The sequence below is a fragment of the Sarcophilus harrisii genome, chromosome 3 (assembly GCF_902635505.1).
Source record: "Sarcophilus harrisii chromosome 3, mSarHar1.11, whole genome shotgun sequence".
Classification (NCBI taxonomy): Eukaryota; Metazoa; Chordata; class Mammalia; order Dasyuromorphia; family Dasyuridae; genus Sarcophilus; species Sarcophilus harrisii.
The window spans coordinates 492,761,302-492,789,229 of record NC_045428.1 but is presented as its reverse complement, the minus strand read 5'-3'; the positions used below and the strand labels follow the sequence as shown (position 1 = coordinate 492,789,229).

General features: G+C 36.2%; 1 protein-coding gene and 1 long non-coding RNA gene across 7 annotated transcripts in view; both read left to right on the top strand.

Annotated features, from left to right (window-relative positions):
• CADM1 (cell adhesion molecule 1) overlaps nt 1-27,928 on the top strand; it is a 348,388-nt gene that overhangs the window by 40,014 nt on the left and 280,446 nt on the right. The gene's annotated exons all lie outside the window — the stretch shown is intronic.
• On the top strand, nt 1,466-21,129 carry LOC116422557. The gene is made up of 2 exons (XR_004233217.1): nt 1,466-9,086; nt 20,463-21,129. It is a non-coding gene; the product is annotated as an uncharacterized LOC116422557 (long non-coding RNA).

The following is a 27,928-nucleotide window of genomic DNA, read 5'->3' as shown; positions in this document are numbered from 1 at the left end:
TGTGACAGCTGGTTTTGCTAATTTGTTTTTACAGGGCAGTTTATAGTAAATGAATGGCATGCTGAATATTTTACTGAGATTTCAGATTATCTAAAGAATATTTTCCGGTTTACTAATTGGTAGATAATGCTGAGTACATTGATGTTGACATGAGCAAATGGATTTAAAATGATTTGAAGTGAGCTTCATTAAAAGATGCTCTAATCACAGTCAGCAGGAAATGTCAAACTAGTTCTGCCTTCATTCATTGGCATGGACCAAAGACCATAGCAGTCTCTGGGGGACTGCAGGTTATCTAGAGTTTGATTCTTGTGTATTATGTATATATGTGTCAGGGGCAGGTGGTAGGGGAAGTTGGTGAGTAGTGTACACAGTTCTGGGACCCATGTGTTAGTCATAGTAGAATAAATAAGAAATTGACTAAAATCCCACATGGGATTTTCATAGTATGTCTTCTGAAAATCCTGGTTGTTTTGGAGGGGGTTCCATTTATGTTACAAGTGAATGGGGTAGATGCTATTGCATATACCTGAAAGGTAGTCACCTTTGAAATGGAAGGCAGTATAAAAATTTATTTTTAAAATGATACCAATATGTCTACCAAAATGTCCTAGAAGAACTAGATAATAAATAAATATATAAAATGATAAATGATAAAATTTAAAAATTAAATATTTAAAAGAATAAATTAAGAAACTAGAGAATGAAACAAAATAGAAAAACTCGATAAGTATACATCTGTTTTTGTTATAGCTTTTTATTTACAAGATATATGCATGTATTTTTATATGCATATATGTAAATATATATGCATATATTTTTCAGCATTGCCAATTGCCAAACCTTTTGTTCCAATTTTTCCCCTCCTTCCCCTCACCCCTTCCTTCAGATGGCAGGTTGAACAATACATGTTAAATATGTTAAGGTATAAGTTAAACATAATATATATACATCTATTTTTAAAATGTGCCAGGATCTAATTCTTTTTTTAATAGTATTTTGTTTTTCCTAATAAAAGTAAAGATAGTTTTCAACATTCAATAACATTCAACACAAAACTTTTCTTCCTCCCTTACCCATGTTCCCCAAGAGCGCAAACAGTCTAATATAGGTCAAATATGTTTAATCCTTTTAAACATATTTCCATATTTGTCATATTGTGCAAGAAAAACTACAGATCAAAACAGCAGAAAAAGAGAAAAAAAACCAAAAAAACAAAAAAAAAAGTACTATGTTTCATCCACATTCAGTCTCCATAGTTCTCTGTCTGGATGCGATTGGCATTTTGCAAAAGATCTAATTCTCTCTCTCTCTTTTTAAAATTATTATAGCTTTTTATTGACAAAACATATGCATGGGTAATTTTTCAACGTTGACCCTTGCAAACACTTCTGGTTTAACTTTTCTCCTCCTTCCCCTCACCCCTTCCCCTAGATGGCTGGCAGTCTCATACATGTTAAACATGTTAAAGTATATCTTAAATACAATATATGTGTACATATTTATACAGTTATCCACAAGATCTAATTCTTACTCCTGTAAGAAATACTAAGAATTCTTTAACCAGCTGGAGAAGAAGTTGTCAAGTATATAGAAAACTGATATTCTTCCCTCACCCTTGTTTTACTTAATTAATGTGATATGGGGGTTACAAACATGTGTGCACATGTGTGTGTGTGTGTAATAGGCACTTGTTAAATGAAAATCACATGCAGTTTGTTGAGTGTTTTGCTACATTGATCTCAAAGTAGTTTACAATACAATGGACAGAGCACTTGAATTGGATCCAAAAGACTTTGATTCCCATTTTAGTTCTGCCACTGAACTCTTAACTGTGTAGCTTCCTGAACTTCGGTGTCTTCATCTGTAAAATGGGAATAATAATACTAACACTTTATATATCCTGTTAAGTTCATGTAATGTTCAAATAATTTTGGAAACTGCTTTAGTACTCTATAAATGTAAACTGTTAAGTCTCTTCCTTTTCCTCTCCCCAAAAAGAAAAAATAGTACAAAAATTGTTCTAGCATTTGAGAGGCAGATATAGGGGACAAGTTTTTTAAATTGGAAAAAAATCACTTGATGAGGATCCATCATTGAAGTGAAGTGATGAGGTTTTCTCTACAGTTAGATTTTTATGAAACGTGCATGCATTCTTTATTCTTTTATTCTTTTTATTTGAGACCAAAAGGCCTTGCTCTTTAAGTACTGCATTCACACAGATAGCAGATCTCCCCAGCAGAGATCAAGGACTGTAATTATTTTATAGATAAAAATAATATGATGCAGGAGTTTGTAAAATGCTAATGAAACCTAGGTATATGTAAAGCAACCAGCTCATTCTTCTTTTCAGGTTCCTCATTAGCATCAGATTTGCCTAGATGCCCTGATAAGCAGAGACTGTACTTTGTGTGTATCTTTTAAAATAGCATTCATGTGGGGTCATCTTGACATTGTAAACTCAGTAGACAGGAGAGCTTCCTAGTAATTGCTGCTGAAGCACTCTCCCAGTCAAGGAGATAAACATTCTACACTGACATTGACTTTGAATGTTCTGAACCACAAGTAAGCAGTAGCCTAGCCTCCATTGGGAGGCCTGAGTTTTCTCAAGATCTGAATTAGGAATTCCCTGTGCTTGCCTGATTTGATATGAGCTGTTTCCTGGTGGTAATCAGAGTACAAGAGTCAGAGCAACATGGTAGGCCATCCTCTTGCTTAATTTTTTAAATTTTAGGCCCAGACAGATGGTGATCTGTGTACCATAGAGCCACAGGAAGGAGCACAATTGGGATTAGAATTTAGGGAATCATGTGCTCTTACCCTCATATGCCTGCAAGACAGATGTTTTTGGTAATATAACAAAAGTACGTTTTGAAGGAGGAAGGGGAGTACTTCCCACTTCAATGACCCTATTACCTTTTCACTCTTTGTAGTAAATTGTCCTGGAAATGTAATGATCTATAGCTGTAAATATGATTACAACCTCTGTTTACAATGATGCATGTAAGAAATGGCACACCAGACTGCAGATGTGGTTTGTGGGTTGGTGTGGCCTTCCCTCTTCAATGGGGAAATGGGGCTTAAGTCAGGTTTAAAAAATGAGAAAAATGCTTAAGGGACATGACTAATGTCTCAAATGTGCACTACGCTACATAAACCCATTATGCGCTTTAATTTAATGTTCTCTATAAAGATTCAAGACCTGTCAGTAGAAGGAAGGAAACAAGCAATCCATCTTCAGTGAATTGTGAATAGATTTATATATTTTTTTAAATACACATTCACCTAAAACATACTTTTTCCTTCATTCAATTTTCTACACTTCTGGTCCATTTCCTATCTTGCTCTGCCACTACCTAGGCTGCTTACGAATTGTTTTGTTCACTGAAATAAGACTAATGTGTTAAATATTTAACACTGCTAATTGATTCAATGTAAAGGAAAAGTGGAACAGACACAGATTGCCTGGAGCCTTGGTCAGCAGACTCTAGCACACAACAGAGTAGAAAGCATTGTACTGAAGATGATTCATCAGAAACTTGTACTACTCTTGATGGAGGTGCTGGGTTTTTGTTTTGTTTTGTTTTTGTTGTTGTTTTGTTTGTTTTTTCTTTTGGTAGAAGGGGAAGAATTAAAACATGGACAAGTTAAGTATACCTGGAAACTTGTTTTGTGTGTGATTTTTTTTTTTTTTTGTTAACTTTAGGTTCCTTTTTGTTTTCAGTCTTGTCACTGATTGGGAAGAGACATCTCCCTGGCTGTCTCATTTGGGGAAGAAAACTCCTTATCTTGAAGATAGCAATTGTTATGTTTAACATTTTTTTATATTTTTCAGTAAGAGCAAGCTGATGTATGTGTTGATGCTTTTCATTTCGGAGCAGGTAAGTATGTCCTTAAATACAGGTACTGAAGAAAATCCAATGGGCATATGTAACTGGTTTCTGTTCTGAAATCCATTTCAGAATATCACAGTACCCACTGACTGTAAACTGACAGATGTTTTCATCGTCATGAAGGAATGGAAGAAAAGCCTACTATATTAATATTAGGATTTCATAAATCAAGAAATAGGTATACAAAGAGATCTCTTAAACCTCTTAAACCTAGTTAAAACTCTTCTGTTAGAAGCTGTAGGCGGAGAACAATTCTGACAGTAACATCATTTTGTACTTTGAATTGCTTTTCTGCTATTGAAGTGTGCTGGTGTATTAAGAAATTATTTAAGCCAGGAAGTGCATATGTTTTACCAAGTATAGAATTGGGGAAATCAAGATTTTTTTTGGGGGGGGGGGAAGGACAAAAGAGCCAAGGGGTGCAGGACTGATTTATTGCATCCAGTGTTGTGAAATTCACTATTGTTGATAATATAGCTTTGCTTTTGCTCTCTGCAAATTTTTCCTTTATAGATCAGCGGGTTCTTTATACTTCTGTGGTCCTCTACTATAGAAGTCTTCTCCTATTTGCCAAAGTGTATCCTGTATACTGCCATACATATGAGAAGGTTTTTTGCCAGTGTATATCCTGTAGCTCGCCACACATATGAGAATTTTTTTCCCCCTTCAAACCTTTGCCTTTGTCAGAAAAAATAGTCATTCTTCTTCACCCTTTCTCCCCCACCCCCACTGCAGAGTAATTAGGTCTTACAGTGGTTATAACCCTTAACCTTGTTGGCACTTAGATACTTTGCAACATAATGATGTTTTTCTGTGACTTCCTTTCCTCCCCTCCCTCTCCCTCCTCTACATCAAAAACAAATTACTTTTAGAATATTTAATAGGTTCATGGGGTTTTGCTCTAGTATTATCTGTTTTAATTCTGTGTGAGATGAGATATAGCATTTGTCAGAGAGGCCACTGATGATGCCAGTACACCTCGCCAAGCACAGGTCACCATGGCCTGAAAACCTGAGTTTGGTGGTTCAGTAGAGAGTGTGTCATGCTGGTGAGTGGGAGGATAGATAACCGGAGGGGCTCCTTTTAGCTGTGGGGTGTTAAGAAGATAATATGCAAAGCTATTTCCATGTTAACTATTGTCCTCTCTTGTTTTGTAGACATTAATTAGGTTATTCCAATGCCACAAGCCTTTATTGAGCATCTTCCATGTTCCAGGAGAGAGGAAGCACGACGTAGTAGATAGAGTTGGCCTTGGAGTCAGAAAGAACCTGGATTCAAATCCTACTTGTGGCATATACTGGTTGTGTGACCTGTGGACCAGTGAACTTACCACTCTCTAGGTCTCTAGATCACCCGGGGTATGCCTTAGTCCACAAAACTCCCCAGCAAGACTGGGACCTGATTAAAATATATTTGAGAACTGTTTAATAGAATAAAGGAAAGTGCAATGCAACATAGACAATATTAGTTTGTGGTTTTCTAAGTCAATTTGTAGCCCACAGGGATCTGTTTCTGGTGGGCTTTTACACCACTGCTCTAGGCGGCTCTCTGAGATAGATCATCAGTCTTAAGGGCAGTTGCCTTGATAGAGAAAGAAGCCCTTCACCAGGAATTGGATCCAACCCCCCTCTCCCCCAACCCAAAACAACAACAACAAAATCCCTAAATCAAACTACAAATAAACAATTCTATGCATTGTCAGTGCTGAGATTCCAAAGACAAAAATGAAATTGTTTCTGTACTCAAGGAATTTACATTCTGCTGAGGTTTAGAGAGAGCTACGAGACATGTACATAATAAATGCGGAGTAATTGGAGGAATCCTTCATAGCTGGGGAAATCTAAAAAGGTCTCGTAGATGGAGCCTTGAAGCAAGGAGAAACATCAAAGCAAAAGATGTATTTTGGGAAACAATGTGTAGTCTCATTTCTTGGAGATAAACTGTTTAAAAAATAATAGCAGCAGGTAAGTTAGCTAGAAAGTGAGCTTGGGGCCAGAGAATTGAGGCACTTAAGGCTAAGGTGTTCTTATTTCATTCTTTAGGCAGGGCTTATGCAGTGTCCAGCACATAGTAGGCTCTTAATGAATATTTGTTGATTGATTGCTTGATTGGAAAGCATTGAGGATTTTTGAAGAAGGGGAAGGTCATCAGAACTGTGCTTTTTTGGCAAAAGTTGTATAAGATTGGAACTATGAGAGCCTGGAAGTAAGGCCATCAGATGGGAGGTTATTATAGGCTAGAGGCAATGGGATGTCACGTTGGTCTACAACATAGGCTATGATAATCTAATTTTGTATTTTTAATCTATTCATGGGACCCCATGGCCAAAAAAATTGTCACTTACCAGTAGCTAACCTCTCTACTTAACTAAACTGATCTGACAGTATATTCAGTCCCTTGATTGCTGGTATATCCCAAGTGAAACCCATTTTGTAGAAACTGTTTTTAAAAACTATGGCATGATGTGATACCACAATGAAGCATCCAGATAAGAGTATGTATACATTTTGAAAAATAATCACATGAAATTACTGTATAAAAACATCGGTCTCTTTGGGGGAGAAAAAACTCTTAGAAAAAATAAGCAAGTGAGCTTCTACCATACAAAAAGGAAGGCATTATGGCAAATTAAAGGGATATCTAAAATGGCAAACAAAACATGGAAAATTAAGAACATATGACCTTAGCCAGAAAAAGCCCGAAATTTGTGTTACTTTTATATTCATTGTCTAAACCCTTCCCTTTATCCTAATCTTCCTCATTCTTAAACTTCCACTGAAAAACTTTGAAGTCTTAGTGTTATTTTAGATTTGCTTAACTTTAATTCCTTCTTTTATCCGTTTTTTTTCTTTTTCATTTTATATATTGTAACTTTGAGCTTCATGGAGTTGCCTGTTACTATAGCTACAATTTGAGAGTATTCTCTCTACAAATGGGAAGTAGAGGTTTAGGACAAGCAGAGCCTCTTGGGATTCTAGGGGATTTCCTTCTGGATATCAATTTTTTAGAAATGTTCACCAGATTTGGGGGCTGCTAAGGCAGTAGATACCAATCTGTAAGGAGCTATGTAAATTTTTTGGAACATGAAGGCAATAGGCTTGGTCTTCCTTCACTTATAGCTCCAGTAACAGAGATCCAGCACAGCATCCTTCAGGCAGGTGAAGGTTCTGTTTCTGATGGGGAAATTCATGAGTCTTTAGTGGTATATAGTATTTAGAGTATAATTAGAGAATAGACAGGTTTGTCTAATTTTGGTAAGGGAGGAAAAGTATGATATAATCCATCTGATGTTAGTATTCCAGGCTAAAAGTTATAAGCCTGTAAATTAGAATTGTGACAGGAAGGAAAATGATTTGAGGTCTATTTTGCATAGCCTAGTTGAATCTAGTTGGATCAACAAGCATTTATTAAGTGCTTGCTATATATCAAGAACTATGCTAAGCAGTAGGGATTCAGAGACAAAATCAGTCTCAAGGAGCTTATATTCTTTAGGGGCAGATAGAGGAGAATAGTGATGTGGAATGCACATGTGCAATTGGAAATCTGGGACTGGGGCTTGGATTCAGATATATTGGATATGTTTTGTTTTCCATATAGAAAGCCCCTAGTAGAGAGAAATTGGATAGCTTTTGTTTTGTTTTCCATATAGAAATTCTTAGTAGGGGAAAATTCCTATCCCCTAGGTAGTTCAATAATTGTTCCTCAACTTAAAGTTTTAGAGAATTATTTAAATTACTGAGGTTAATGACTTGACTAGGGCGATGCAGCTAGTATGTCTCAGAAGGAGTTGCAAACCCAATTCAGTCTGATTCAAGAGGTTTGCTCTCTGTACATTATCCCAGGGTACCGTACCATTCATAGTGCAGTTATAGCATATGCTTAATACATGTAGTTGTATTATTATTGTTGTTGTTGTTGTTGTTGTACATGATGTAGGGACTTTTAATGAGGCCAGGTCAGACAGCGATAGTAATTGAGAATTGATAAGGGCAAGGACAGCTCCTTACAATTTAACCCATTTTCCCATTTAACTTGTTTAGGGCAATTTTCACACTTGTTTTGTTTTTGTTTTAAGACTGATTAAAAAAAGTGCTTGGAGATCTCCAGTGGTAGGACACTGTCTGAATCCAATAAATCCTATAGTTTATATTACTAGTTCTTAGAGCCAAAAGATGCAGCTTTATTAGTACTGGGCTAAGTGGAGAAGAAGAGGGTTTTGTCAGAATTTGGGGAGTTAGTTTTTTTGCAACTGGCTCTTTTTGTTTGAGGCTATTGTTAATACTGTGTTGTCTGACACAGCTCTAACACCTAGAAAACTGGCCTTTAGGTTTCTTCTCAGAAGCTTGCTGTTGTGACAAACCAATACCTATGGCAAAAGGAAAAATGTTGGAATTGTGTCATTTTAAAATGAAAAGTGTTGGTGTATAACCTCCTTAACCCTTGTGTAGACTGACTGTGCTGTAGCATTTGCTTCTAAGAGATAAGATTGAAGAGTCCAGGTAAAGCCCATAATCTGGATTACGTGAGAGGCTTTTTCTACCCTAACATTTTTATTTTTATTTTTTGGTGGCAAATCCACTTGTTTCCCAGGGGAGAAAAGGTTTGAGGGGAAGGGGCGGCTAAAGGGAGGAAGGTATAATGGCCAAATGTCCAGGTGTTGCTTTGCAGGTCTTTAAAATGCCTAACTACTTGTGTTCTAAAATTTAAATCCTATTTGTGGGAAGTCAGTAGAGGGTTTAATAGAAACTCGGGCAAAAAAAAAAATGTACTGAAATCATCTGGCCCAAGTATGGAGAGCCTAGGAAGGCTGAAATGTTATGGTGAAGTACTAGGAGGTAATTTATTTTTAAAATTTATTGAACCCACTGAAGCATAAGTGTGAGGATAAGAGAAACCATATGCGCATATGGTCCAGAATGAAATCCTTCAGATTTCTGCGATGGCTGTAACTAGTCACTAAACCATCTTGAATTAACTTTTTGTGTGTGAGTCTTTCCAATTTAATTTCTTAAGGTTCACCAGTTGTGGAGAAACAGCTGGCCAATGCTACTATTGAACTGTCAGGAGCAAAATAAGTGCCAAGTTTTCCTTGCTGTAATCCATCTCCCGTCAAGGAAAAGGAAAAGACTGAAATCTTTCCTAGAGAGAAACAGGTCTACATTCAACTTTAATCATAGTTTCATCTTCTTCAAGGTAAATATAATTGTCTGAGATAGTTGGAATGTTTACATGAAAACAAAACAAAACAAAACAAAAAACCAATACATTTAAGTCTTTGGTTCTTAAGTGTGCATTTTTTAAAAAATTATTTAAGTTGCATGTAAGTGCTTTATTTTAGGGAAAGGGAAATGTCTATATTTATAATAGTGGGAAGTAATCTACAGTAAGATCTAATCTGAAGAAGAAACTAAAGGTTACTTGGAAGCAGACAAGAGACAAATCACTGAATGGAATACAGAACTGCATTGTGAAGCAATAATACTCCTTTCCATTCATTATTGCAGTTATAATTATGGAACCCAACGTATTTAATTGGCATAGCATACTCTTCTCTACTGAATAGATTGCATTGTTTCTCTGAAAAAAAAACTCCTTATGCATTGCAAATCCATGCACATGTTGCTCTTTGGCTCTCAAGAGGTTTCTTTGTTTACATGATGAGTGATTAAGTGAATTGCGGATCCTTGCTATGCCTTGTCATAAGTTAAAATGATGCAAAAAAGCCTCCAACTCTGAAATCCTCTGATAAAATTTAAAAACCTAATAGATCTTTATTAGATTCATGTCAGCTAGGCTAGAAATGAGTAAGGAAAATTCAATCGAATTGAGTATCTGGATCAGTCTAATAGCTAAAAGAACTTTTTCAAAATAAATCATATTGGTTGGGTATCTAGATTCTGTAAATTCCAAATTGGGACCGCATGAAGTTAGCCTTGAACATTTAAAAGAAGGTTATATTAATTTGGGTAGGGGAAAAAACCCAACATTAGTTTGGTTCTGTTGGCACAATGGTGGGTATATTGATAAGTTGAATTTAAAGGAAGATTTAAATGTGGTGACTATTTGAATTGTTAAATGTGGGATAGAGAGGGAACTTAGGGAGTATTTTGTTTTAAATCCCATGCAACTTTGCAGCTGTTTGGTATTACATAGAATCCTAGCACTTCAGATCAAGAGAGGTCATCTAGCACAACTTGTGTACTTTACAGGTCTGGAAACTGAGATCCAAAGAATTCAATCACTTAGTGTATCACAAAACTAAGTAGGAGGACTGGACTTCAGGTCTCTTGATTTCCCAGGTTCATAATCTATAAGGAATATGCTTCCTCAGTAATATGCTGTTTGATCACAAAGTGTTTTAATCTCTAAAGGTAGAATTGAGAAGAAGATTGGTGTTCTGAACGTATATCAATTGGATGTTAATACAATCGATCAATATGTCACATCTAAGTTTTGAGTCTTATGTTTGTTGATCACAATCTATACATACATATAGACTTCACCCTGGAACTTGGCTTTCTACATGTGTAAAATGAAATGCTGGAAAAAAGATGATCTTTAAGGTCCTTTCCAACTCTCACATCCCATTCTATTAAAAATGAATGCTAATGACTCTATTGCAATCTCATAGCGACTCTTCCCTAGCAGAGGTTGATTAACCAGTATTGAACAAATTCATCAGCTACCAAGCTGTAAATGGGGGCAGCTAGGCGACACAGTGGAGAGAGTGCTGGGCCTGAAGTCAGGAGAACCTGAGTGCAGATCTGGCCTGAGATACTTAATTGCTGATTGGGCCTGGGCAAGTCACTTAGTCCAGTTTACCTCAGTTTCCTCTTCTGTCATGTGACTTGGCTAAGGATTGGGCAAAACGCTGCAGTCTCTGCCAAGAAAAACCCAAATGGGGTCATGAAAAATCAGATATGACTGAAAATGAATGGACAATACAGAGCCCTAAATGAATCAGTGTAGCCTCATATGCTTTGCTTTTAAGGAGTTGTGCTTGGGCTTGGTCATGGGGAACTTCTGAGGAGACTTATTCTTGGGTACATCAGCTTCTTGCCCGTGCAACTGAGGCTTAAACGGAACAAAATAACTAAACCCGAAACATTTTCCATGAGCTCTACAGGTAGTCAGTAGTCCTGCTGTTCTTGGATATAGAAGGTTCCTAGTTCAATTTCTTGCTGGACTGGATTCTTCATAAATCAGGATAATCCTTCATTTGATGTTTACTCACTTGAATTCCTTTCTGTATGCTGCACTGTCCATATCAGGCTTTGCAATTTTTATTTATTCTTGCCAGAATGCACTTATTCATTAGCTGTTTTTATTAGAGTTATGGTTGAGATGATACTTTCCATTCTCAACTCCAATTTTCAGTGGCTTATAATTTTACAAAACATTACCTTTCAGACTGAAATTTCTTAGTCTGGCTTTCCTCTCAGGGACCAGGTTTGGGAGACGCTTTAAAAGTTTGCTTTACTTTTCTTGGCAGCTTCCTTTTAGATTCATGTAAGCGCTTTCCCAATGAAGTTGCAATTGCTTCATTATTTAAATAAAAGGGAATTGAATTATTTAAATATGGCCTGACATGACAGAAGATACCAGATTTTTCCTCCCTTCCATCATTCAAAATTATGAGTTCCAATCAAGAATTACTGAACTGTATCTCAATATGTCTACAAAAATAGGAAGTCTGAAATCCCAGCCAACCTGAAATACTGGAAAAAAATTTTTTAATGCAAAAAATATCTGTAAACTAGCCCAGGAGGCCAGGGTCTTTGAAGGGGCGGGAAGGAGAATCAACTTGGACAGAGGGAAGGTTGAGATGAGATCTCTCTGGAGAATACCCCAATGTATCTCTGAGGACTATGGTTACCTGAGGAGCTATTCCTGTCCATGCTTGCTTTTCCAATGTTTTTTTGAGGAGAGCCTTGAGTAGTGGGATACCCAAGATACACACAGGCTTAGGCAGTAGTGAAGATGTGTCAGAAATTGAGGGACTCCTGTATTTTTGATACTCTCTCCTGATGCTTTCCATCTTCTGTCAGATATAATTTTGTCAGATATTGCAGGAGCCTGACTTTGTCTTTATAACAGAGTAATAATAAGCCATGTTCTTGGTTCCATGCACTGCATTGGACTTGGGATAGAAACAGGAAAGTCCTGACTTCAAGGAGCTTGTATTTTAATAGGGGGATATTACATACATGTAAGGGAGTAGGGAGGGGAGTTTTGGTCTAGTCTACACTTGAGCATAAGATAATTGATTGCCACACCTTTTCCAATAGTACGTTTTTTCCAATTAGTAAGTTTGTGATTTAATCATTGTTCCTAAAGGAAGAAGAACAAGAAATGGAAGAAGGGAACAGAAAGACTTTAAATGTGGTGTTAGATGACAAGATGTCTGTCCTGAGTAGTCACTGGTATAAGACTGGATGGGATGTAAAGTATGTCCTACAGCCAGTTATATGTGAAATTTTACTTAGTCCTAAAGCTGATGGACATTTTATTTAAAAAACTCGTAGGGATGGTTGCTGAACCTCAAAGGATGGGGGGGAGGGTTAGTGGGAGGAGGGTAACAGAGAAGGGAAAGTAGGGTTTAATGACAAATTATTCATACTGGATAGGCTCTAGCCATATCCTGTGTCCTTCTGAATGATGGATGAAATTTAAGTACTATACTACATGGAGAAAATTTTGGACTAGGACTTCAGGTAGAATTCAAGTTATGACTGCCCCAACTGGATTTGTAAACATAGATAAGCTATTTAACTTTCCTTAAGCTCTTATACTCCTCTGTAAATGAGAGAATTGGATTGGATGATTCCTCAGGTCTCTTCTCACTTAATGATAAGATTTGATACAAGTTAAGTCCAAATTACTGTTAATTTAAATAGTAGCTAGAACAGCAAAATAGACGTTTTGTTATTTAGTTGTGTTTAGGGAGGCCTCCTATACACTTAAAGTGCTATTATTTGCTAGGCTTTTATAAACAATTTATAGGAATAACTTTGTTGTAAAATTTATTTATTTTTTTATTTTAGGTGTTAACATTGGTCAGATCCAGGTACTGTTGAGTCTGAAAACTTTAGCCATTATTTCTATTTGAGCAACATCATGAAATTGATCTTAATGAAAGAGAGGTTCCTTTAGAACCATCCCTTAAATTGTTACTGTAGGTCAAAGCTCTATTTTATAACTCAAGGGCATTTTGTTTGACAATACTTTGTTGGTTTTGTTTGTGGATGAAAAACCCAAATGCAAGAGGTAGAATATGGTATAATAAAAAGAATACCGGATTTAGAATGAAAGAACCTAGGTGTCAATCCCCTCTCCTTTTACTCGACCTTGGGCAAACCAATTTACCTCTCTGAGCTCCAAACTGTAAAGTAAGAAGTTTATAGCAGATGACCAGTACGCTCATTTCCAACCTGAATTCTTTGGTCCTGTGGACATGACTTGCACTTAAAAGTGAAATTTGCTGAATGCAGTTTAAATGCCCCACCTAAGCATATTAGAGTAGCCTTAACAATAATACTTAGTGGCATACCATTATACCCTTTTGGGATGGCTTTTTATAGAATGCTTGAAAGTTCTCTGGCTTTGTTGGAATCATACGGCCGTACCTACTTTTCTTCCACAAATTTGAATATCAGCTCCCCACCCCACCTTCCACATATCCTCACAAACAACCTAACCACCCGGGAAATAAAAACAAAAAACTTCAGTCATTATTAAGAATACTACTGTGCCACTTGCAGGATGTTAAACATGAAAGGCAGAAGCACATGGCACCTCTTCTTTCAGGATGCTTACTTGAACTGTGGAGTTGCTTTTGGATGCTGCCAATTATTGGCACTTCCACATAAAAATGCAGAGCATGCATGCGCTGTCAACTTGATCCTTGAATACAAACTTCTTGTGAATGGTTGGAAATGTTAATGTTCTTAGGAATCTATGAAACACTTCACCATAGTATGCACAAAATGAATTAGCAGGTTTCTTCCTCTAACAAGGAGGAACATTTCAATTGTCACCTTCCATTTTTTGCCAGAGAAAGACTTAAGGGTGGTGCTTTTCCAGTGTGGAAGAGGCTACTGAGTTGTGGAAACATTTTGCTGTAAGATTTTTTTCAACTTGGAATTTTCAAGTCACTGGGGAAGCTGGACTAATTAATTTTTCATGTGAGAGAAGTTATTCTACAGAAACTTATGTATATAATTACAAATGAACCTTCTAGCTTTGTTATTTAATAATAGTAAGAACGAGCGTTTTTATAGCACCAACTACTGGCTGGGCAGTGCAAGTGCTAAGCCCTTTACAAAAATTTCATTTGTTATTCATAGCAACACTGGAAAGTGCTATTATTATCGTCTTCATTTTACATTTGAGGAAACTGAGGCAAGACTTGCAGCACTCTGTTGCTTTTGTAGGTTTTTTTGGTTAATTCCCCTCCTTCCCCCAAAGTCCTTCTTTCTTGACATGGGTTCATTGAAGCATTTTTTCTATTATTTGTAGAACATGTACCTTTAGTATACTTTATGCCCATTGTTTATTTGTTTTCCCTAATAGTGTTTTATTTTTCTAAATACATGTGAAGGGAGTTTTTAACATTTATCTTTGTAAGAAATTGTGCTCTAAAATTTTTTCTCTCCCTCCTTTACCACTCTCTACCCTAAAGCATCAAGTAATCTGATATAGGTTATATATGTAGAATCCTTTTAAACATATTTCCATATTTGTCACATGATATGCAAGAAAAGTCAGATCAAAAGGGGAAAAAAATGAGGTAGAAAAAATAAAGCAAAGCATAAAGTGAAAATACTATTGTGCCCACTTTTTGTTTAGTGATTAGTGTGACATATTTCTGGAGGAACTGAAAATATATGACACATATAGTAGATGCTCAATAAATCCTTGTTGGTTATGGGGCAATTTTTTCTATTACTAAAACCAGAAGGGAAGGAGCAAGCATTTATTAAATACCTGGTATGTGCCAGGCACTGTCCTAAATCCTATAAAAACATCATCTTATTTGATTCTCATAATTACCCTTGTAATCTTTTTTACAGTTGAAAAAACTGAGGCAGACAGATTCTAAATGTCTTGCCCAAATCATATAGTGTCTGTGATCAAACTTGAAAACATTATTTTTTGGGATACTTAATCATCTTCCCTTTTGTTGTCTTGGAGAGTATAAGCAAATGGATCTTTTGGATCTCTTAAGATTAAAATAAACAGGAGACGTAGGGATTTGAAAACACAATTAAAAGAGATAAGGGAGAAGGATCACTAATTTGAAATGAATGTTTTCCAACTTAGTGTCATTATTCATGTCTGAGACAGATAAAGGGGTCAGAAGAATCCAAGGAGAGAAGTAAAGGATAATAACAGAAAAGGTTAGTTGTGGTTCTTTTTAGCATAAAGGCAGCAGTATATCCCAATGTGAAGAAAATCACCCAAATTTAGAATTAAATAAAAGCTTTTGATTTGAACAGAGAGAAGCCTATCCTCAAAATCTTGATCAAACCGTCTAGTAGATATTACTGGTATTGGTATTAAAGCTAGTTTTTTTTTTTCCTTGTCATCTATTACAAATGTATCCTGGATTATGTGCTAACATTCCTTACAGAGTATGAAGAAATAGAATAATTCTACAAAATCCTCAAGATTAACTCAACATATACTTTGATATTTCAATGCATAAGGCTGATGCTAAAACACTATGTTGGAAAATAAGATTTACTCTCAAGAAGTAAAAGAGGCCAAAGTTGTTGGTTAATCAAGATGCTTTGCATCTGTATGTCAGAAATAATTTCTCCGGGAAGAGAGTTAGAAGTGCCAGTCGTGGCAAGACTTCAAATAGCATCATAAAAATTTAATTGACTATGTCATTGACAGAAAAATGACTGATTCCAGTAGTTTCAGAATCAGATGTCTCTGTGCAGTCAGGTATTTTCCTGATTAGAATAAAGGTCAAAGTAAATAACACATTAGAAGAAAGGATAAATATGAAAAGATTCTGTATAAGTTTAGCATTTCCAACTCCACATATTTAAGCAGTCTGTTTAAGCAAACTTTTAGATCGAAACAGATCTAAACTGTTTTAGAAACTGATAAAAGTAAAGATATTGATTCTGACTATCAGCATGTGGAGAAGCTTAACTACTACAATGTCATCCTAAAAATGAGGTGGACAGAAGTCACCTTACACAGTCAACATATAATCTCTGTGCTAAGCAAATTTAATTTGGTTACTAAAGGTCATATCAAGCTAATTTGCAAAATATTACAGAAAGGAGTGTTGGAAAGACTATTGCTTCATAAAACAATGAAAAACAGCTGAGGGAGAAAATAGACTGGTTGAGGGTTTGGTATGAAATTAAGCTTTAGCAGACTGTTGTAAGAACATCTGAAATAAAGTAGTGCAACAAGGAGTAAGAAAGGGAAATGATGTACGTAAGTTTTCTCACATTTGGTTTCTTACCTCAGTGTGCCCAGTTGTACCTCATAAGTAATGATTACCCCTAGACTTAAGGTCAGGAAGAATAGTTTAGCTTGTCCAAATATATATAGGAAAAAAAATCTGAAAGATGATAAATTTCAAAGGCAAGAAGGAATTCTCAAGTTACTTTAGAAGGCTTAAATTTTAAAAGAATGGCAAAAGTCACAGATGATTCTTTTATTAAAATAGATAGCTGAAAAGACATCAATAACTACCAACTCATATCTCTACTTTTCTCATCTTTAAAATACTTGACAATGTTCTATGCATCTATTTAGGGTAACTTTGATAAAAATGTAAGAAGGAAACAGAGTATGCATTTACAGATGATTTCCTAAAGCAGATTACATCTTTATAATCACACAATTGAATCATAAGTATAGAGAGTGAGATCTCATTTTGCTTGCTGTTCAATTAAAATGAAAAACAATTTTTTTTTATAGAAATGCAGTTTTTTAAAAAAGGTGTCTCATATATGCCTTAAAATGGAACCAGACTCTGACAGAAGCAAGTATGGAGATAACTTAGGTCAATGATCTGTCAAGAATTAACATCAGATAAGATGTAAGATAGGGAGTCATATCCACCTATGATATTAGAGAATGTTCTTTGCAGAGGCCAAACCAAAGGAGGATTCCCTTTTAATTCCCTAAATGCTTCTATTCATACATGACCTTGTACTAATTGCATTGAGTTCTAGAATACTATAAAGCTTCTTCAATGAAATCTATAATAAGGTAAAAGGGATTGGTCTTGCTATCTGCCCTGAAAAACAAACAAATCAAACTGAATAAAGTTGTATTTTGTGCAGACAATGAGTGACATGTGGCCACATAGTTCACATACATATGTATTTATGTATGTCAGTCAGTCAGTGTGAGCTGAGCCTAAAATGGAATAGTTGGGAGTTCGGGTTGGATTGCATATAGAAGGTTGTACATCATTTTCAGTGATTCCAAACCTGCTATTCCTTCTCTCTCACAATAATGTTTTCTCATTGATGTATTATGATTGGACAGAGGAATCAAAATTAAAGTAACTCTATGGACAATGTAAAGATGGTAGTTGCAAGTCACATTTCTGATATGACGACTTTTCTAGAAGTGAGAAAAACACACTACTAAGGACATATCTAACCAGAAAATTCTTGCCACTGACATACTGGTTGTGTGATCTTGGGCCAGTATTTCAGACAATACTTTAAGGATGTGAATTGCAGGATAATTACTAACTTGCTTTTGGCAGATTTCAATGAGCAAATCAAGAACAAAAAAACCCCACAAACTAGAAAAGAACATGGGCTGGTTGTGTAGTGAGAGTAGAGATACCAACGTAGGATGCTCTTTGGTACCCCCAAGATAGTAAGGGACTAAGGAAGTCTTCTAGTATAAAGGGTAGATAGCCTTAGAATACTTAAGGAAAGACACGGATTGAGAAGAACCCAGGTTGAGAAGTCATGGAGCACCTTGTTTTTCTCGGTGGAAAGATTATTCATGTTCTTGAAAGTATTAAAAATCCATGGATGTCAAAATATAGATACTCTCCATCTGGTAAAACATTCAGGATTTTTAAAAAATGTATTAAAACGATATAAACCACATATATAATGAATGTGATGATTCACAGCATGATTTTTTTTCTTTTTTAGTTTTAAGTTGCCATTAGTTTCTGTGTTGACAGAAGAAGGTGAACCCTAAGTCAGCTTGTTGACAAAAATCCAGGATAGATTTGAAGTATGCCCAGAATTTAAGGAATCCATTCCCTAGCTGCTGCCTTAGTTGATTTTGGTTATCTGCCTCTCCTTGCTACTAGTCTTTGTGGAGAAGAACAAAAAGAACAAGAATGTCCTCATGAAACTATTTTATGACCCCTAGGCATCTTGCCAGAAATGATATCAGTGTGAGCTGGGCTCACAGACTCCATCTAGTGCTGAGGAGCTGACCCAGACTTGGGGATGCAGGAGGTGATGGAAGGAAGGAGTTAAGCTCAGCTGATGACTGGACCTTTTAGGATAGATTTCCTGCTTTTTGTGAACTGCCAACCTCCTCATTTTATAAACAGAGAGGCTGCTCTCCTGAACTCTCTCTACCAATATAAATCAATCCAAGATTAAAATCGTAAACACAATTATTTTCATTCCTGGGTATTTTCACTCTTGGCTGTCTCTGTCATGCAGAGGATATCCAGCAACCTGCTTGAACAAGTTACCCCCAAGTGTTTTTTATATAAAGAGTGAGCCCAGGGGAGGAAGTCAATGTTGTCAGCTTGCTCATCTTCAGTGCTTTCCCTAGACCTTCAATACTTAGCTGTAAGACAGAAGGAGAGTAACAAGAGATTCTTCCCTAGGACCCAGCTCAGATGGAGAGAGGCAGATAGTAAGTATGAAGACATCTTTTTTACTAATTTAAAAAGTTGAAAGTTATGATGGATCTGCTTCCCTCTTGATTGTAACCTTTGATTGATTATATTCAAGGCATTTCCAGTGATGGAAAGTGTCATTTACATTCAGAGAGAGAACTATGGAAACTTGAATGTGGATCAAGGCAAAGAATTTTCATCCTTCTGTTGTTGTTTGCTTGTTTTTTACTTGTGTTTTTTTTCCCTTTTAATCTGATTTTTTCTTTTCCTCAGCATGATGAATATGGAAATATATTTAGAAAAATTGCACATATCTAATCTATATTAGGTTGTTTCAGTTTTGGGGAAGAGGGAGGAAAGGGAGAAAAGGGAGAAAAATTTGGAATACAAGGTTTTGCAAAGGTGAATGATAAACTATTTTTGCATATATCTGGAAAAATAAAATACTATTTTAAATAAAAAGAATTACATCTTGGTTGACAAATTTGTATGTTAGATTTGTGGGTAGAAGAGTAGATATCTGATTTTATTGTGTAATGACAGCGTTGAATTAAAAGGTTATAGGCTGAACCTTTACTTTGCCACTAACTAGCTGTATCTAGACTCAAAAGAGTCTGAGTTGAAAGAAGGGATCTTAGAGGTTCTCTGGTCCAAATAATTTTTGAAGCAGGGGGTCTTTTTTCAATATCCTTGGGAAGTGATCATCTAGTTTCCACTTTAAGAACTCCTACATCCTGAGGCATATTTCATTGTATTTTTCTAAAGTGTAATTGTTAGAAAGTTTGTCATCAAATTAATGTGAAACACATTGCTGAGATCTACTCATTGATTACTCATACTCATGGTTGTATTTTCCAGTTGTTAAGCAAAACAAGTCCAATGTCCTTATCTCTATGACAACCCTTCAGGTATTTGAAAATGATTCTCTTTTCTCCTTCATTTCTAGTTCTTTTTTTCAGGCTTTCTTCTCCTAATTTTCATATGCCTGGTTTTCATGACTTTCACCATTCTAATTAGCTCTCATCAGTATGCTCCCTTAATTTATAAGAATTGTACCTTTGATTTCATTGGTAGGGTAGAGACTTCTACTCTACTAATATCATGTCAGCATCTTTTCTCCAACTTACTAGGGGGTGTCTAGAGCATTGGGAGATTAAATTCTCTTGCTCAGGATCAAGTAAGACTCAAACCCAGAGCTTTTTGGTTTCTACGCCAGTTTTCCATTTACTACATCTTGCTGCCCCTCTAATTTGTCAATATATTTCCTAAAATGGGGCATCTACAGCTAGAAACAGTATTCCCAATGTTGTCTGAGTAAATTAGTTCCTGATGTTATACATCAGGAAGAAATGAAGAGTTAATATTTTCTTAATGAAGAGTTGATATTTTAATTCTACTGAAATCCTATTTTTCCATGATCTGCTACCCTGAGAAATATTAATATTAAAGATAGACTTTTCCAGGATTCAGCAATTTGGGATCATTGAGAGCATTGGCTCAGTTTCCCCAATGCAGGGGAATCTAGCTCATGGTCTTCCTCATAGCTTTATTTTGGATCCAAGCTTTTAATTAAAAGCTTGAATGAACTCATTGGTCTGGAGTCTGAAGAAAGCACTTTATTCTCCTTTCTGAAATTTGGTACATTTATTTAATTTTAGTTCTGAGGCATCTCCTTTGTGTGTGATTTTTATTTTTTTTTTTTGCAGATCACCTGCAGTGTTCAGTAGTCACATCTCCCAAGTTCTTCCAGTAAGTCATATCTGGAAGCTTTTTCAGCAAAGAATTATTCCAGTAAGTGTTTATTCACTTAGTCTCTCCATCTATAAGACTTGGAATAAAGAGTATTATGCCAGTCAGAAGTCCCAGGTTTTAGCTCAGGCTTAGCCACTGACTCAGGGACCATGGGGAAATCTCTTAGCCTCACTGGGCCTTATGGTCCTTCTCATCTGTAAAAGGAAGGGATTTTGATCAGGTCTCTTTTCTAAGGTCTCTCTTAGTTCAGAGTCTGTCAGAATCTATTGGACAGGTTGTTGTGGGACTCACATGGTACCACTTTGTCCAAGAAGGCTTTCCTGATTTTCCCCTCTTCTCTTTCCTTTATTCCCTCCTCCTCATGCAATCTCCCCTCTTTTATTTCTTATAGTACTTTTTATAACTCATGATTTATACTTTTTATAAATCATAAGTTCTTAACTGTTTTTGAATTATAGTGTGGACAGGACACTTCCCAAAACTTAAAAAAAAATCATTATTGAAGGAAATACTAGATTTCAGTTAAAGGTTAGTGAAAACAAAGATATAATTTTGATCCATAAGACCCTTTGAATCCAATTTAAGAATCCATTTTCTAGACTTCTTCCTCCCATCCGTTATCTGTACATTCTACTTTGCATAACCAAGAAGCATTTATTAAGCATGCACCTATTATATGTCAGGCCCTGTCCCAGGTCTTAAAGATACAAAGTTGAAAATGAAATAATTCTTCCTTTCAGGAACTTTTACCTTTTTGGAGAAGATACTCTATAAATAAGAATATACAAATTAAAAAGAAGGTAGTTTTTTGAAGGAGGCTTTAGCAGTTGGGGGAGTATGTAGAAAAATCTTATGTAAAGGTTCGTGCCACAGCTGAGTTTTGAAGGAGGATAAAGATTCTAAGGAGGAGAAATAAATATGTTCCAGGCATGGGGGAGGTGGAGAAGGGAATAATGGAGTCCACAAAAAGGTTGGGTGAGAGCATATCCTGGGTGAGGAGCAGCAAGAAAAGGTGAGTGATATCATAAGGGAGGAAAGGTAGGTTGAAACTTTTTGTCAAATATGCCCAACATTTACCTTGTACATAGTAAGTGCTTAATAAGTGTTTAGTTCACTTAAATGGATAAGTATGTGTAAAGTACTGCGTGGAAGAGTTAGGCCCTGCTTCTTGGGAGCTCACCACCTAATGGGGAGATAACACAGGGAAGGCTTTAGCTGGAAGTCAGATGGAAAAATCCCAGGGTAGTTGGGCTGGAGAGGCAAAGCAGATGTGATTTCTCCTGGTTTGATGTTGAACCACTTGGCAGTACCCAGGACTTCAGCGGCAAGACCTTTCTGTTCTGTGCCTGCAGGAGCAGGGACCAGCTTTCACCCTTAAGCAAATGACTTCCCAGGATGACAGCTCTGGCCTGGGAGCATTACTACCCCCAGTTTCTAGGGCTTGGGGTCCTGGGTCGGCTCTGTCAGGCTCTGATGGAGATGCTGCTGTGCTGACTTGACTTAACCAGCACATGCTGCCTCCTATCTCTCCTTCAGCATACCTTGCTGCACAATGAATATCAATCAATAAGCATTTATTAAGGGCTCACTTTGTTTCAGGTATTTATGATAGGGGAGGAGATTCGAAGACACAAAGTAAATAGTTCCTGCTTTCAAAGAGCATCTGTAACTACAAAGTCTTTTATTACCATATATGCCATTGATACCATGCAGAATAAGCCCACAAGCTATAAACATTTTGCATGCTTTTAAATTTACCCTTTTGCCAAATGCTTTGAAGGGATTTTACAGCTAGAAACCAGAATCATATAGAGGAACTATGCTTTGGTTCCCTGTCCTTGTGAAAATCATTCTTATAATTTCTGCAAATTAATACTCGGAATTGAGAGCAGAACCTAAATTCTTTGGATTAGAAATGTTTAGTAAAGGAGTTTGTAGAAGCCATGGTAGAGGAATGGAACCTTAGAAACTACCTAGTCTAGTGGTTAGCAACTTTGGGCCCTGATGGGTTTTTACCAGAAATCATGAATCATCATGTGCCCCAAATATCATCATGTTGATCTTTAATTCCAACAAAATTGTAATGGGACTTAGCAAAATGAACAACGGGCAAACATATTCACATTCACATCGTTTCACAAACACACATAACTTATTAAAATTAAATTTTATTGATTCCTTTTGTTTTCATATCATTCATTTCCTAATGCATTTTCCTATCCTATTCCTGGAGAATCATCTCTTACAACAAAGAATAAAAAAAGGAAAACTGACAACTTGAGAAAAATTAATGTATCAAAAAAGTTTGAAATTATTTGTGGCATTATTCTATTCTTTTCTCTCTCTACCTCTGCAAAGGATCAGGGTGAGGTGCCTTCTCATATCTCTTCTTTGGGGCCAACATTGATCATCAAAAATTTTCAGCATTCATTTTTGATTACCTTGTTTCTTCTATTTATATTGTTGAAGTTATTGTGTGTATTGTTCTCCCAGTTCTGCTTGCTTCAGTTTGTATGCATTCATATAAGTTTTCCCACACTTCTTTGCATTAATCATAGCTATCATTTCTTATAGCACAGTATAATTCTATTTCATGTGTTGCTATTTAAATACTATTATGATTACAAAATTTAGATTCATTTAAAATATTGCAGAGAATCCTTAGTAGGTTTTTCCTATCATGTATTTTCTCAGTCTTGGATATATTTATATATGATTAATATAACAATGTATAAAACATTTGTATGTAATTATATTTAACATTTTTATTTATATCATATGTATATATAACATAAAATAAAGTATCACTAAATTCGACCAATCCCTTTTTTCAGATGAGGAAGCTTCAAGCCTGAAGAATTTAGGTGGCTTGTCCATTGCCACACAGATAATAAATAGTAGAGTTTAGTTTTCAAATCCATGTCTTCTGATGCCAAATTTCAGTGTTCCTTTCATTATCCTAGGCTGTTTTTCAGCAGCTTTTGTAAACTCTGGTTCTGTATCAGGAGTAGTTTTCTTCTACCTTTCTTAGTCTCACAAAAAAAAAAAAAAAAAAAAAAAAAGATACTACAATCTACTAAATTTCAAGGCTTTGGATAGTGTCTCCCGAAAACATTTATCTCTGTCACCTGCTTCTACTTGGGCTATTTTTAGCCAGGTGCCAGAGACCTTACAGCTTTCTCTTGTGAAGGATAAGGAATTAAGATCTATTGTAAACAAAGGCTTATCACAGCATTGTTTTCTAGCGTGAGAATTTTCTTCTTGGTCTTGGCTATCTTTGAGCCAACTTTAATAGGAAGATAAAAGATCAAGTCTTCCCTTCATGCCAAAAAAAAAAAAAAAAAAAATGTGTGTGTGTGTGTGTGTGTGTGTGTGTGTGTGTGTGTGTGTGTGTGTGTTAGGAGAAAATTTTTCTTGCCACTAAAGCCTAACTCAAGGGAAGTTTTCCACATTTCCACATAACTTCAAGGGAAGTGTTAACCACTAAAACATAACAGTATCTCCACCAGAGCTTTTTCTCTGATGCCTCATCACTTTGACAGGGTGGTCACCGATGGCCCTCCCAGCTTGTGTGGAATGGAGCACAAATCCTTCCTCCTGGTTGGAAAGGCTTTGAGTACAGCCGGTGATCAACTGTCTCTCATCTGAGGCCTGGTCTAGCTAAATTTGGAGAGGCTCATTACCAGATTTCTGGTCACCAGCTGAGGAATATTTTTGGCCACAGAAACTCATTAAGACTGTTCACCGAGGCTTGGAAAGGTTTCAAATCTGCATCAGTGAGGGGAATAACCCCACACTGATGAAACCACAGATCTTTTGAAGAAGTGAAGAAATACCACAGAAATGAAGCAAGTAGTAAAATTGGATGGAGAGGGAAATGATTTTGGCTTCTAGACTATTTTACAGGAAGGAGTTAAGGAGAGTGAAATTAAAAGCCATGATCAGATGCAGTTAGGAATTGATATGAGCAGTGTTTGGTTCATTTGATTGGACCATGGCCTGGATTAAAACAAGTGAAGTTGGACACAGTTGTGTTCAGTTGCCCTCAGCCAACCTCCTGTTGCTTCCATGGTTTTAAGAGAGATTGGTTTTTTTTTAGAGTTTACCAATCTTCTAGCATTTTAGAAAAGTGTATGACTAGACAATTTCTAAGATATGTCCATAGGCAGCAATTCATAATTGATGGCTGATTGTTGACGCTTAAGAATACCACATTTATAAGGCACTTAGAATAACCAGATGAGCTCAATGATTCCTGCCAGAGTCCATTCATTGTCTTTTAGCCTATTTAATAGGAAACTACTCAAGGTTTTGCTTTTGAGAAAACAGCAACACTATTGCTTTCTTTTTCAATAACTATCCTTATCACCAAATTATTTTGGAAATTGAAACCTATGGAATTCTCAGAGCTGCTATTTTTCCAGCATGTAAACTCCTATTTAACAAACATTTATTATGTATCTACTCTCTGTAAGACATTTAGCAAATTGCTGGAGGTGACACTTGATACAGAGCTTGCTTTTAAGTGCTTACAGTCTAATAAGGAGAAAACTATGAACAGGTAGATTTGGCTCACAGAATGAGGAAACTCGACATGACAGAGATCTCTTAAAAAGAGAATTGGATTTTATCATTCCTTGCTAATGGAGCTTTTCAGGCAGAATGGGTGACCACTGGTAGTCAATATAGAGGGAATTCAAGCTTCAGGAAGGAGGAAGGTAGATTTCTTTCAACTTAAAATTCTGCAAAAAGACATGGACAGAAATATCTGTGATACTAAAGAGACTGTTTTAAGTGATGGGTTAGTATTTGTATCTTAGAGAAAAGTAACTTTTCTCTTTGGGATGACATGTACACAAATAATTATAATGCACATTGGAAAATGATTAAGTGTATATGAAAGGCTGAAGTGGAGTGTTTTTTTTTTTTAATTAAAGCTTTTTGTTTTCAAAACATATACTTGCAAAACCTTGTGTTCCAACCCCCTCCCTTTCCCCCACTTGGTTTGGAGGATGAAAGCAGCTCTCTCTCAGGAGGAGACAATTGAATTGTCTTATAGGAATGTCAATAGGTAGATGTGGGAGGATTTTGTGGGGCATAGGAGGAAGATATATGAGGAACAGGTATTATTCTATCCATTCTAGCCATGTGAGATAGTGTTGGCAAAGACACAGAGGTCATAGAAAGTGGAATAAAATTAGGAAATGGAGCATAATTTGGAACATTGAATAAAAGAGAAGGGAATACTATGAAATTAGATGGCAAGATAAGTTAGAATTAGATTTCGGAAGACTTTAAATGCCAATCTAAGAAGTTTGTATTTGATTTGGTAAGGAATAATTCCTGTAGGTTTTTGAGTAGATAAGGATTAGTATCTTCAGATCTTTTAAGTAAGTTTGTATATGTCCTATCTTTTAAAATGATAATTAAACTAAGAAGTACAATAGTGATATGTTGTTTATGCCCAGAAACCAAAATTTTATTATATACTATTACTCTGCCAAGTTGAGTTCTGTGCTGATCTTATTTTTATCTCTCCATCTATGTTTGCAGGGCTGACTGTTTCCCCCAAGTGTTAATGTAAACACATTTTATTTTGAGACAGATCAGTTCACTTCCCTCTGGAAATCCATCCCTATAATGTGGTAAACCTCAATATAGCTCTCTGGTCCGAATGACATTTCATAACTGTGTACAAATCAAACACACTGTTGATATTAAATGACAACATTTAATGCCCGTGTCAACAATTCACTTAAGTCTCATTTCATTAAAATACTCCTGGTATGGGGAGAAACAGCTTGCCTGTACAGATAAAGCACTTGACTTGCACCTCTAGTTCCAGGGTTAAAGTGCAACATGTAAGTTTTAATTCAGATAGATTTTTATAGATTCTGGCTATTGGTCTCGGAGCAAAGATCCCTTTAATGCAAGCCTTGGAAATTTGGGTCACCTGATCAACAAGTACTCAGAAATCAGTGACCTCCATTTCATTCCCTGGAGACCCTGACTTGACCATTTAATCTTTTAAGGTCTGTTTGTCTGAACTCCTGAAACCCCAGAAGGACTGCAAAGTAGATTAACGTGACTCATTCATGTTACACCTTGAATACATTTTCCACTTGCTATCAATCTCTTCTGGCCTTAGGTTCTTAGCTTTAGTTCTAGGATAGTCTTTTGCCCTGGATACTTTGCCCTTGTGCTTCCTGAACTCTCTCTCCTTATATGTGTGTTTACTTCTCTCATTTTCAGTCTTGTCTGTTTACTTTGATTATTTGATAGATCTTGATTTCACTAGTGTGACACGGATCACAACCTCTCTAAATCAGATGAATTTTTGTGGCTGAAAAATTCATAGTGTGGTGGCTAAGCTTCTGGTAATGGATCTTTTCTGTTTAGCTAGGTTGGTCTTTGGAAGATGTCTGTTGTGCAGGGACCCCACTCCAAGTTTATCCCATTTGTTAAGACCCAAGGATCATGCCCTTATAAAGCCTCAGAGTAGGATTTCATGGAAGATTTTTCTTACATATCCTCCTTAGAAATATATCACCTGGAAAGCAAATTTCCTCCTTTTATTTGATTGTGGTATCTCCTGAGAAAATTGTCTTTGTTGGGATAGATAGTTAGGTTGAGGTGATTTTGAGTCATTGTCAAGATATTGTAGCCATTTTTGCTATTCTAATCAAATTACTATAGTGGTAGTAGTGGTTGGGAATGTTTTTCATTATCAGCTCACTAATTGGGGGAAATTGGGTTCAAATCATAACCCTTCTGTGTTCTAAGTATTCAGCACATCCAGAATAAGATGAGAAGAGTGGGCCAGTAGAGTCCTTTCCGGTAGTGTGTCTCTCCCTGTGCCTATAAGCTGTAACACTCTGGGATTGTGGTGGGATTCCTCGGTACCTATATGTAAATGGGAGAAGGTGCTGAAATCAATTACAGTCATACTGTGTAGTAGAACAAATGTAATGTGAAATGAGTTGCTGTTAGTCCCTTTCTATCTTTGATAACTTAGCTAATGCAGATAATTAATACAACTAAAATGACAGGAAGCTATAATTGGCTGAGTATTATAAAGTTTAGTATGTTTTTCCCTTCTCTCTCTGGAAGAAAGAAATTGCTCTAGCATCTGTGTGTAGAAGACATAAAACTTGCTGTAACAATATTCTTTATTTCCATATTATTCCTAAAGCTATTTAAAAGTCACCACAGAATGTGCTTTACAGAGGCAATTTCATGGTTCTTTTAGGTTTTTGTTTAAATCCAGGTAACTGAAATGTTAGTCCTGATTCATTATTGAAAAGGAGAGGAACATACGAATGCTGATGGTGGTGATGCTTGAGCTAAAACTGAAAGAATTGGGGGGAAATCCCATTGTACTGCGTTTTTTGTTCAATGAGTCTCTCTTCTGATTGGAAAG